The sequence below is a fragment of the Engystomops pustulosus genome, chromosome 8 (genome assembly GCF_040894005.1).
Source record: "Engystomops pustulosus chromosome 8, aEngPut4.maternal, whole genome shotgun sequence".
In the NCBI taxonomy this organism is placed as follows: Eukaryota; Metazoa; Chordata; class Amphibia; order Anura; family Leptodactylidae; genus Engystomops; species Engystomops pustulosus.
Genome location: NC_092418.1, coordinates 94454238 through 94468459, shown reverse-complemented (window position 1 = coordinate 94468459; position 14222 = coordinate 94454238). Strand labels below are relative to the sequence as shown.

The following is a 14222-nucleotide window of genomic DNA, read 5'->3' as shown; positions in this document are numbered from 1 at the left end:
GCAGACCTCGGCACAGTAGCGACACCTGCTGGATATCGCTCGCACAACCTTAGTGACTTGCAGCAGACCCGAATCCTCGTTGGACAACGCGCCGCGGGATCGCGACTGCACTGGGTAAGTAAATGTGCCCAATGAGTCAGGCCCTGAATTCCTTAAAACAGATCTAGCTATGAGTAAGATCCTTACACTATTTAAACCAGTCCAGTTTTGTATAGTCATGACTAAGGAAACTGGATTGGAAATGCGTTGGATTGCTGTTTTTGCCTTCATACAGAACTGGATCTCATGTATCTACTGATTTAAATAAAGGAATCCCGTTTTACATGGAGAGGGATCATGAACTTTCCTTCCATCAGTTAATTTTACAATATACTAGCTGTAGATCCCGGCACTCCCTGGGATAGGAAGTAACTGCTCTTAGTATGGGTTAACAAAAAACATTTTTTATGTATCTATCTAGCTCTCTGTCTGACTGTCTCTCTCTGACTGTCTGTGTCTCTGTATCTGACTGTCACTTTATCTGGGAAGACTTATCAGAAGTGTCTGAGAGCAGAGCTGCTCTACTTGCCATGACAACCAATCAAAGCTCAAGTTTCATTTTTGCACAGCTGTTTATAAAATTACAGCTGATCTCTGATTGTTTTCCATGCGCAGCAGCTGGGGCAGCATCCTGCAACTCCACAAAAACCTGCTCTTCATTTCTGGTTATACTGATCTCTTGCTACTTGTATTTCTTTCTTCTCTAGTTCAATATTGGTGAGTATTCTGACCTTTGCTTTATCTGACTATCCTTTGCCTAATTATTCTATACCTCAGGTTATCCTGACTTTGCTTGTGCCTGTCTATCTTTTTGTCTCTCTCTGTTAATTAGTCATCTTTAGTAATGAGAGAACCAGGCCAAACCCAAATTTTAAAACCATTTTTGAACACCCCTGATGCGATTATGGGTGTTGAAGGGGTTGTTCAAGAGCGTGGTCTAAAGTAAGCAGCGCCTAGTGCTAAAACTAACACAGCAATGTTACAATGTTAGCGTTAGTGGAAACCACAGATAACGCTAACTAACAGTGCTGCGCTGTACATTACAAACGCCGGCACTGCCTCTTCCCCGGACTTTCCCGCTCACTCCATAGGCTGATGAGCGGCAGTCACCGCCCCTAATCCCGCCCCCAATCATGCCCCCTCATGAATACGCCAGACTACTTTGAGAGCGGTCCGGCGTTTGTAATGTACAGAGCAGCAGTGTTAGTTAGCTTTAGTTTCCAGCTCCTAGTTCCGTTTTTCTGGGTGACAGGTCCTGTTTAAGAGATCCAACTTTTTGATAAGCAATAAGGTTGGGGAAAACAAAGCTAAAATCTGGAACAAGGGAAAAAAATGCTGTACTCTATAGTTAGTAGACGATCTCTGATATACCATAACTCTTTTGGATACATAGAGAGCACTTAGAGCATAAAGGAATAAGCACACAGACCACAATGTTTAGCATTGAAAAGAGCAAAAATCAACTTTTTTGGATTTTGGTCATTGTATAATGGTTGTACTTGGTTGCTGCTTATCTCTTAGCTGCCTGCTAACACCTCCGAATGCACGTACAGACAGTAATGTATACGTAGCAATAGCTCTTTGGTGCATGAGATGGCATAGGCACTACACTGTAGGTCCCTCTGGGAGGAAACGTATGCCACTGGGCTGCCCGGTAAACCCCACAGCTCTCAGGCGGTTCCAAAGGAAGATAAGAATTCTCAAGGCGAGACCCTGTAGAGGTAATTACATGATGTTCATGCTACACAGGATTAAATAGCTGTTATTAACAATGATTTCCATTTCACAATAACACAAACCATGTTTAAGTCATGTTTGAGGAGACAGTAGTGCTTAAAATATACCCAATACTAATTTTAGAAGGAGAGAAAATAAACCCCTCATTCAACAAAGGGACTAAACTTAGTGCCTGCAAAATATTTGTCTCGCTGATCTGAGCCGTGATAATGTAGAGGTGCTACAAGTGCAAGAGATTGAAGAATGAATTACATAGAGTTAATGAACAAATGTATAGCAAAACAATATTTGAAAATGATTAGGCAGATTTTTTCCCCAAATCTTCTAAAAAAAAACCCATAATAAACTAATAGAATGTGTGTTCTGTATTATTAATAAATTATTGGAAAATAAAATTCAAAAAGTTCAATTCACGCGGTGGATTACGATTCTGATTATGAATTTACTGTCGTATTGTACAGTATTTAAGTCATTTGGCAAAACAGTTGCATAAGAAGTGCGTAGTATTTGACCATAGCATCCTGTAGAATAAGGAGGCTGCCGCCGTCAGTTACTGCAAAATGGGTGGTGTCACCTGATTGGTTGGTGATTGCATCATCTGTATCTTCAAAAAAATGTCCCCCAAAATGTTGGGGATCTTGATTCTTTATAAAGTTATAATCATGGATATCAAAGGGGTTGGATGAAAAAACATAAGTTATCACCTCTCTATAGGGATGGAGATAGATTTTTGATAATTGGTGTTGAATTGAATTCCTACCAATCCCATTAAGAGATCACTTGACTTTTCATAAAATTGAGCAGCAGGTTTTCAATTAATTTCTATTGGGTCTGCTTCAGGCAGGTTCTGAAAGCCCAAAATAAAGATTCATGGGTGATTTCTAGGGTACACAAATGAGACAAATTTCCTGGTACTACTAACTGGACCCTCTGGTATTGGCAAGTGGGAAACAATTCTGTAAAATATTGCTATCTCTAGGGTACACAAATGAGACAAATTTCCTGGTCCTACTAACTGGACCCTCAGGTATTGGCAAGTGGGCAACAATTCTGTAAAATATTGCTAGCTTGGTCAGAAGATGGGCGTTGCAAGTGTCAAGTAGAGTAGAAAATGCCAATACAATTAACTAGTGTGAAATTCAAGGGTGTAACTTGAGGGGGTGCAGAGGTTGTGGTCGCACCCGGGCCCAAGAGGTTTAGGGGGCCCTTATGGTGTCACTTTCCCATATGAGAAGACTATTACTATAAACCATACAGTATAGTCGAGGGGCCTGGCACAGACTTTGCACTGGGGCCCATCAGCTTCTAGTTACGTCACTGGTGAAATTTTTATACATCATGAAATATTCTTTGATTCACTGATGGTCGTTAAACTCACAAGCTCCTTTGGAATTCTTCTTCTCTGAACTTCTGTTATTATAATCCTGAATGGCAATCTTTTGCCAAAATAGAGTTCTAAAAATTATGCAAATTGGTCTGAGGGGCTTACAGTGCAAGAGCGAGCATCTCTAAATGCCTCGGCTTATAATTTATAAACTCCCCCTCACTCGTGCTGTCCTGCCTTGTCCCTCCAGGGTCTGCCCTTTTAGATTGCAGAGAGACAGAGATGTCAGGGACAAGTCCGGACTGAATGATTGAGGAGGAATGAATAAATTATAAGCCAAGGTGCTCTGGGGCACACTATTTAGTTGAGGTTGCGCCGTTTAGAATTATAATAAAATAAGAAGGAGAATTCCGTAGGAGCTTGTGAGTAGTGAATCTGATGGTAGATGTTCTCTAACAATGGGGTTGTCCCAAGTTTGATTGTTGTGCCCTATGAGCAGAACTACAAGAAAGGAGATCCTGTTTCCTCCAATTGATGGAGTGGAAAGTCATCTGGGATCTGTCTCCCAAGGACATTGAATAAAGCAGTATGATGCCTGCTTGCCATTTCTTTCAATGATTTAGTGGAAACCCCATTTTTTTAGTGTTATTTCCAGCTATTAAACCACCACCAATCAAATTGTTATCCCCAATGATATAAAACCAAAAAAGAATCAAGAGTATTCAGGTCCAATTCATATTGTGTCTGGAACTAGTAACTGTGAAAAACACAGGAAACAAAATTACTCAACCAATGATGTGGATAAAGAATAACAATGAAACTTCGGAGAAGCCTGTTAATATCCATGTTAATATTTTCCACGGTTATCTGCACCATAAAAGTGGCGCAAAAAAGACCAGGGAAAAAAATGGTCTGAAATCAAAATTTTTTTAAAAAATAAGGCGCAGTCCATGTAAGATTTTGGCGCACATCTCATTTGTGTCGGCATTTTTATGGCGCCCGACTGATTAGTTCCATCTGCGCATTAATTACTTACAGCTGTGCACTGCTTCAATACATCGGGCTATGCATTCTGTAGTCTGATTTTAGATGCCGACTGCCGAGGTTGCGACAGAATTAATAAATCCCCCCCATTGTCTCGGAATATATTTATTAATTACGTCTTCATCTATAGAGTTTACGTCTGCAGCTGATATCCCCTGCACTTCTAGCATGGATTTCCTTGAGAGCTTTGGTTGGAGAGAGCCTCATCGGATCTGGAAGGCCCCTGATTGATCTTTCATGTAATGAGAACAGAAAAGCGGCTTAATAATTCTCCTCTGACATATCTAGGAACCGTACCGTAATGAAATGCACAAATGTTATTCCAATGGTGCATTACTGCAAGTACGAAAAAATATCTTAATGTGATTATGAATCGGTACCGGAGGATGACGACAACTGAATTATTACTGCGTCAACTCATTCCCAAACTTCTCTCATGTTCCAGAAGAATATCACAATAAGGGGATGACTCCAAAATATTATAGGGTGATTCAGGTCCCTACACAAAAGAAATTGTGATGCGTCCAAGCATGTGCTGGCTGCAGCGTCCGGCGTGAACGCTGTGCAACCGGAACTGAACTCAGTCCTGGTTGTCAGTGTCAGGCAAGATTCTATGTACATTGTTGTAAAAGGTGAATCTAAGAAAATCATCTAGTACACTGCTCCTCCAGTATATAGGTATCCAGTATCCCCCCTCCAGTATACAGCACACTTCCCTCCAGTATACAGCACACTGCCCCCATTATATAGGCATTTAGCACACTGCCTTTAGTATATAGGTATTTAGCACACAGAAACCCAGTTTATAAGTATTCAGCACACTGCTCACCCAGTAAATAGGTATCCAGCACACTGCCCCCCCCCCCCTTCCCAGTATACAGCACTCTGCTCCCGGTATACAGAACGCTGTCCATCTCGTATACCTCACACTGCCCCCCCCCCCCAGTATCCAGCACACTTCCTCCAATTTCCCCCATTATATAAGTACCAAGAACACTGGCCAGTATATAGGTATCCAGCACACAGCACCCCGCTGTATACAGCAAACTGTCTCCTCAGTATACAGTACACTGCCCACAGTATACAGCACACTTCCATCCCCCAGCATATAGGTATCAGCACACTGCTCCCCTGTATACAGCACACTGTCCCCCAGTATACAGCACACTTTCCCACAGTATAAAGCACACTTTCCCCCAGTAAATAAAAAAATAAATTGAATACTCACCTTCAGACGCTGCCTGCGACTCCTCTTCTCCTTCTTCCACTTTAGCGCTAAATGGGCTGCGTCACGGTGTGCAGGCAGGCAGAGAGTTACTAATTTTATTTTCTTTTGCCGATTCTGTAGACTAAAGTGCATATACTATGAAATATATATATATATATATATATATATATATATATATATATATATATATACACACATGTATACATTTTCTTGCTTAAATGAGTATCTGCCCTTTTAATATAATGGGGGTCATTTACTAAGGGCCCGATTCGCATTCTCCCGACGACTTACCCGAATATTTCCGATTTGCGACGATTTTCCCTGTATTGCCCGCGGATTTTGGCACACGCGATCGGATTGTGGCGCATGGGCGCTGGCATGCACGTGACGGAAATCAAGAGGCGTGGCTGAACGAAAGTTTGACGGATTCGGAAAAATCGCCGCATTTATAAAAAAAAAGTGTTGCGGGACTCGCTCTTACCTTCACTAGGAATAGGCTGGTGAACTTCAGTGCATTCTGGCGGGCCTCGGGGGAACTTCAGCACAGCAGTGCCACCTGGTGGACGTGGGGTGCTGTGGTGGTGGTCAAGCCTCTCTCCTGTTGTTTTTTCATCATGTCACACCCGGGTGGGTAATACGAATTTGTAGATAACTTGGCATACAATTTTTGGGCCATTATAGTGGAGATGCGTTCACGTTGATTGACTTTTTGGACCACCACCACACTCTTTTGTGTCTTGTGGAATATGTTATATGTTTTTAATATTATGTGTCTTGATTGCTGTAAATATTTATAATAAAGATTGTTTTCATTTTGATTCCCAAACAGTTCTCTGTCTGCCTTTGGGATAGATTGTTGTCCTATATGCCTCTTTTGGTATGATTGACGTCGGAGGAACTGCCTTAGTGAATCCAGGCCGGACCCGAATCCACCGCAGAGAACGCACCACTGGATCGCGAATGGACCGGGTAAGTAAATCTGCCCCATTGTGTAGGTAATTTAGTCTGATAACATTTGTGGACTTGTACATTAAGACTGACAATAATCCCATGCATGCTATAGAAAATGATGACAATTTTACAACTGTGGTGAAGTATTTTTTCATGTTGCATAGACTAAATGTTTCATTTGGAAAGCGTAAACCTTTTTATCCAGTAATGAAAAGGGAGTTTTTTTTCAAGTGCAGCTGCCCAGGGAATATGAGTTTTTGCTGTTTTTTTGCAACTATTTAGGTGCAAAATAATGATTGATGCAGTGTAAACATCTGCAGAACAGCCATTCACTACATCAGATAAGTCACAAATTAGAAACAAATCTCAGACAGACAGACAGACAGATAGATAGATAGATAGATAGATAGATAGATAGAAAGATAGGAGATAGAGAGAAAGTGATAGATATAACTAGACAGATGGATATATGGAGATATAGATGTATAGATAGATAGATGATAGAAAGATACATAGCAAAAGATAGATAAATAAATAGGAACTAGACAGACCTATAGATAGTTAGATTTGAATGGATAGATACTAGTCTATTCTATACACAGTAATTTATTACAGATACTGATGATAAATCCTAAAGGTAGAAGACGGAAAGGTTCCCCGGCTTCTAGGATCCATACACAGAGATTTGTTACCGTATTATTGTGATTATCTCCCCCCACCATCCCCCCTGTCACAACAGAGAGACGCTGCTCGCACATTCGGGAGCTTCCTCTATTCCTGTATTGGCAAGAAAGCAATGGAGAAGGTAAAGTAAGGAACACATCAGTAATTAGAAGACCGTACATCTGTAATAGCCTAGTCCAAACACAAGCTCCGGAGACAAGACTAAGAATTCTGGAAAACACTACAGGCAACACAGAGATCTAAGAAACAGTCAAAAAAATCATGTAAATCATTACTGCCTATAGCAACCAATCACAGCGCAGCTCTAGTGCCATATTCTGCTCTTTAAAAATGAAAACTGAGATGTAATTGGATGTTTTGGGCAACAAAGACAGTTTTCCATTCGCACATGGTAATTTAAGAAATCCTCGGACTCAAGGAACACATAGAACAGGGAAATCATCTAGCGCCAAATCAATTAAAGGAACGTTTAAAGATAAAGAATATCCCTTTAAGTAATTTATACAATGCACGGGTTACTATATGTAGTGATCACTAAACTGCAGCAATAAGGATCACGTGGGTACATTTATATTTCGGTAGCATATTCCTAAGCAGTGAGAGAAAAGGCATTAGCCGAAAACAAATCTATAAATCACAGAATAATCGATGCAATTATCTCTGCACATGGCGGCCTCAGGGTCCTATTACAAGGGCAATTAGCTGCCAAAACAAGCACCAACCAATGACATAACAGGAAGATTGCTGCCTTTTTTAAATGGTCTTTACGTGGCCCAGTGACGACCTGAATGGGGAGGAATCATTGTCAATATTATCTACAGTTCGCACACAACGGCATCACGGCGGGCAGCACCTACCCCCTTTACATGGGGAGATGTCCTGCCAACAACATTGATTTTTGGGCTAAGATAAAAGATGCAATCAGTCCACAGCATTTGCTTATCTGCTCGTTGATTAGAGGGTCTTTACATGGTCAATAATTAGCCCACAATTTACATATTCAGTACCGTGCAAAACTTTTAGGCAGGTGCAAATATACATAGAAGTGTTAAATATTTATTCCTGCATCACGAAAACAATTCCAAACATAAAAGATATATCATTAAGAAATCTGCATAACAAAGGATTCCTCAAAGTGAGGCATTGGCCCTTAGAGTCCCAAACTGAACATCATCGAGTCTTTCTGGGATGACATGAAAAAGCAAATTGATTTTAGCAAATTTACACAAGATCTGTGCTACAAGATGCTCTACAAGATGTTTGGAACGACATTCGTGTCAATTTCCTTCAAAAATTGAATCAATATCCATAAACAATCTGATTAGTTCTGCAAGATTTTTGAAACAACTTTCCTACCAAATTCTTAAAAGAAAAATGTAAGCAATTTCCACAAAAGGCTCTGTGCTTAGTTGTACAGGATGTTAGGAACAACCTCCCTGCCGAGTTCCTACAAAAATTAAAGCAATATCCACAGATTTGTGCTTTGTTTTACAAGATATTTGGAACAACCTTCCAACCAAGTTTCTTCAAAAATTTAAACAATATCAACAGAAGATCTTTGCTTAGTTCTACAAAATGTTTGATATACCCCCTCACCGAAAAATTAGAGCAATATCCACATAAGATCTGTGTTAAGCTGTAGAGGATGTTGGGAACAACCTCCCTACCAAATTTCTTCAAACATTGGAGCAATATCCACAAACGATCTGTGCTTTGATCTACTAGAAGTATGGAACAACCATCCCAACCAAATTCCTTAAAACATTTGGAGCAATATCTCAAGAAGACCTGTGCTCAGTTTTACAAGATGCTTGGAACAACACTCCTGCAGACTTCCTTCAAAAATTTTGTCCAAATTTTTTTGTTCTTTTGTTTAGTTTGTATCGTGTTTATCAATCAAAATAATCTATGAACTCTCCATTTTTTTGTAACCATTCCTGCTTGAAGCTTTGGGATAGCACTGCATATATTTTTTGAATATTTTTGTTTAACAGCAACTAAATTTACTATTTTTTTACAACATAGTTTCCCCTTTTCAGCAGTTTGCATGTTCAGTGAAAATAAACCTTAAAGGGCAAGTATGTAAAACAAATTGGGAATTTAGTTGTTATTAAAGGAAAGAAAAGAACAAACCGAATGAAGCCCCTTATCTCCCGCATGTGTAATGACTTTAATGTGTCAAGGCCCCAAGCACAATACAAAGGCGTCTTCACACACAGTCTGCGGTTACATTAAATATTCAATAGGGAAGTACATTACTAACAAATAGCCGGAATGAAATCTTTTTCTTCCCTGAATTTTTTCTGGCTTTGTAGGTTTAGATAAGGCATTTGCATCGAGAGATAAATTTATCAGCTGAAGTTAAAGACAAGGATGAAGAAATATAAAGAATGAAAAAAAAAAAAAGATGGTGAAAAGTCTATGAATAATAAAATTGTAAAATTATTTTGAGTTCTCTTTATCTTTGTTCTTATTTCTTTTCATATCCGTATATGTAAAGCAGATGTTATGACTGTAGCCACGCTGTGTGGTCTGTAACAAGTCCAGATGTGACTTTTGCTGTACGGTTGTCCCCCCTTAACCCCAGTCGCAAAGGCTAAAATGTGATTTTCACCTTGGAACCTATTTATGGCTCAAATATTAATTGTAAACACCTTAAAATCACTCAATGAGGACTATTATTGATTACTCTAGACACACATACAGTTATTGATAGTGAGAGTCCACACATAATTATTGACAGATTTCCCTTTTATCAGAGTGTGAGGTGTATGTGCATGGTAAGCACTGTGTGTGGGTGGGGTAATCAGGACTCTCACTGTCAATCACTGTGTGTGGGAGGAGTAATCAGGACTCTCACTGTCAATCACTGTGTGTGGGTGGGGTAATCAGGACCTTCACTGTCAATCGCTGTGTGTGGGCAGGGTAATCAGGACTCTCCTTGTCAATCACTGTGTGTGGGCAGGGTAATCAGGACCTTCACTGTCAATCGCTGTGTGTGGGCAGGGTAATCAGGACTCTCAATGTCAATCACTGTGTGTGGGCAGGGTAATCAGGACCTTCACTGTCAATCGCTGTGTGTGGACAGAGTAATCAGGACTCTCACTGTCAGTCACAGTGTGTGGACAGGGTAATCAGGACTCACTGTCACTCACTGTGTGGGTGGAGTAATCAGGACTCTCACTGTCAATCACTGTGTGTGGGAGGGGTAATCAGGACTCTCACTGTCAATCACTGTGTGTGTGTGGGAGGGGTAATCAGGAGTCTCACTGTCAATCACTGTGTGTGGGCAGGGTAATCAGGACTCTCAATGTCAATCACTGTGTGTGGGCAGGGTAATCAGGACCTTCACTGTCAATCGCTGTGTGTGGACAGAGTAATCAGGACTCTCACTGTCAGTCACAGTGTGTGGACAGGGTAATCAGGACTCACTGTCAATCACTGTGTGGGTGGAGTAATCAGGACTCTCACTGTCAATCACTGTGTGTGGGAGGGGTAATCAGGACTCTCACTGTCAATCACTGTGTGTGTGTGGGAGGGGTAATCAGGAGTCTCACTGTCAATCACTGTGTGTGTGTAACTACAATCATATAGACCCAATCTTATTTCCCACTATTATGCCCTGATTAGTTTGCTTTCATAACTATACCACTATACAGCATTTAAACTACAGTGCTACTTTTTGCTTAACTTTACTAAAAAAAACACCAGCGCATTATAAGCCTGTGCACAATATTGTGTTAAAACAAGCAATTTACTGATTTACAAATGGCCCCTGCACACCGGGATATGATTTATTTTCTTGACAAGTGTATATGAAACAAAAAGAATTAGGGCAAGTGCATTGTCAGGACTGGATCTAACTAGGACACGGCTCCTAGGGAACTGTTAACTAGCTCACAGCTGGAGGACATATAAAACACCGCCTTCCAATATCATCACTTTCACCATTGTAATAATAGGAAAGGAGCAACACTGATCTATAGAACCGATTAACCACTGAGAAAAAAATGGCTGAGGTATATATATATATATATATATATATATATATATATATATAGTAGAATAAAGTACCCTCTACAGGGTATATGCAAAGATTTCTATAATCTAAGACATCTAAGAATTCACTTTCTACCAAGCACAGCGCCATTGTATAGTGGCTGTGTGTGGTATTGCAGCTAACTTCGATGGAACTAAACTACTACAACACTATGGGGCACATTTACTAAGGGTCCACGGACCGCGATTCTGTCAGGTTTCCCGACTATTTCTGTATTGCGCTGAATCGCACCGGGGATTGTGTCGCACGCGATCAGATTGTGGCGCATCGACTGATTCAGACAAACCGCGGAATTTAAAATTCAAATTGTGTTGCAAGATCAGCACTCACATACACCGGGAAGAAGTTGGTGAACTCTGGCGGACCTCAGTGGGGGAAGCGGCACATTCAAGAAATCAGGCGCACGCTGTAAGTGAATCGCAGCAGCTCCGAACACTTCTTAAATACCTGTGCAAGCAGTTTGCACTGAAAAATAGGGCAAAGTGCGACAGAAAACTGGCACACAGCCCTTAGTAAATGTGGACCGGAGTGCTAAAAGATCCCAAATATGAACCTATATGCACCCAGAGGTGTAAGCAGTGGTGGATTTGCCATTTCTTGGCCCCTCCTAAATACAGCTTAAAAGGGTTGTGCTAACTTTTATAGTTAGGAATAACAATTTCATTGGTGGGGGTCTGACCCCACGATCACAAAAATGGAACAAAAATGTTTACGAGAATGGAGGTCCTATTCTCACTAATTAATGGAGTGTGTATCCTACTGCTCCATCCAATACTATTGAAGTGTCGGAAACTGCCGGGCACAGCATTCACTGCCTATAACCTAGCACAGTGCTTGGCAACTTTTGACACTCCCATAGAATTGAATAGAGCGGCTGGACACATGTTTCATTCATAAGTAAGAACGGGACCACCATTCTCGTGATTGGTGAGGGTCCCAGGAGTCAGAGCCCTACTCAGTAAATTGTTATCCCCAATCCTGAGAACGGGGGTAACAATCAACCCCTTTAAAACATGACCTCTGTGGGGTCAAAATCAATTGCACAGGTTGCATTATGGGTAATTTCACCCTTGGGTTAGTCAATCAACATGGTTGTTCATCTTCTCTTAACTTGACTTTGTGACCCCATTACTGTGCTGAGTGTTTCTGGTCTATGATTAGTATAAAAGTGGCGCTTGTTGTTGACTTTTAACGCTTTTATTTAAGGAAATGTTACAACAAAAAGCAGTTCATTTTTTCTTTGACCTTGACTGTTCCTCCGAGACACACGACAGTAATAAAAGAGGATGGATCTATCTTGGCAGTCAGCCGAAAATTCTGACTCAGTGGTATGAAATACAGGATTTCTAGGGTTTGAGGTTGGGCCACGTCTTTTTATTTTTTTTTTGTTCATTGTGACATAGTTACTGACATCAGTAAGAGCTCCGGAGCCTCGTGGTCAGTGAATCATTATAGTGTTTGTCCATGATCTACTATAAGGGCTACACTATTATAATCGGAGTCGGATGGTGGGGGCCCTTACCACAATGGGGGTCATTTACTAAGGGCCCGATTCACGTTTTCCTGACGTGTTACCCGAATATTTCCGATTTGCGCTGATTTTCCCTGTATTGCCCCGTGTTTTTGGCGCACGCGATCGGATTGTGGCGCATCGGCGCCGGCATGCACGTAACGGAAATCGGGGGGCATGGCCGTACGAAAACCCGATGGATTCGGAGAAACCACCGCATTAAAAAAAAAAAGTGTTGTGGGACACGCGCTTACCTTCACCAAGTATAGGATCGTGAACTCCGGCAGGCCTCGGCGGAATTCAGCGCAGCAGCGACACCTGGTGGACGTCGGCGGAACTGCCTTAGTGAATCGCCGGAAGACCCGAATCCTCCGCAGAGAATGCGCCGCTGGATCGCGAATGGGCCGGGTAAGTAAATCTGCCCCATTGTGTTTCAAAAAAGTAAATGTTTCTCCCCCAGAAATCATACTGCTTCCCCAGAGATCCCAGATAACAACATTACATTGATATTGATATATGATATATAACTTAACTGCAGAACCACATGATACACACTTCAGCTGCTGCAGAACCTCCAATTACACAACTTAGCTGCTGCACAACATCACCTCACAAAACATCCTTCAGCTGCATCTTCTGCAGAACCTCACAATACAGACCACAGCTACGAAGGAACCTCATAGTACAGACCATAGCTGTTGCAGAACCTCATAGTACCCTCTGCAGCTGCTGAAGAACCCCACAGTACACACCACATCTTCTGAAGAACCTCATAATTCACACTGCAGCTTCTGCAAAACCTCACAGTACACACCAGAGTTACTAAAGAACCTCACAGTACACCCCGCAATTACTGAAGAACCTCACAATACACACCACAGTTACTGAAGAACCTCACAGTACCCACCACAGTTACTGAAGAACCTCACAGTACCCACCACAGTTACTGAAGAACCTCACAGTGCCCACTACAGTTACTGAAGAACCTCGCAATACACACCACAGTTACTGAAGAACCTCGCAATACACACCACAGTTACTGAAGAACCTCACAATACACACCACAGTTACTGAAGAACCTCACAGTACACCCCGCAGTTACTGAAGAACCTCGCAATACACACCACAGTTACTGAAGAACCTCGCAATACACACCACAGTTACTGAAGAACCTCACAATACACACCACAGTTACTGAAGAACCTCACAGTACACCCCACAGTTACTGAAGAGCCTCAGAATACACACCACAGTTACTGAAGAACCTCACAGTACACACCACAGTTACTGAAGAACCTAACAGTACACCCCGCAGTTACTGAAGAGCCTCAGAATACACACCACAGTTACTGAAGAACCTCACAGTACACCCCGCAGTTACCGAAGAGCCTCAGAATACACACCACAGTTACTGAAGAACCTCACAGTACACACCCCAGTTACTGAAGAACCTAACAGTACACCCCACAGTTACTGAAGAGCCTCAGAATACACACCACAGTTACTGAAGAACCTCACAGTACACACCACAGTTACTGAAGAACCTCGCAATACACACCACAGTTACTGAAGAACCTCGCAATACACACCACAGTTACTGAAGAACCTCACAATACACACCACAGTTACTGAAGAACCTCACAGT

General features: G+C 41.6%; 1 protein-coding gene across 5 annotated transcripts in view; it reads right to left on the bottom strand.

The window, feature by feature from the left end:
- LOC140075670 (sodium channel protein type 2 subunit alpha) overlaps window positions 1–14222 on the bottom strand; it is a 156610-nt gene that overhangs the window by 113958 nt on the left and 28430 nt on the right. The gene's annotated exons all lie outside the window — the stretch shown is intronic.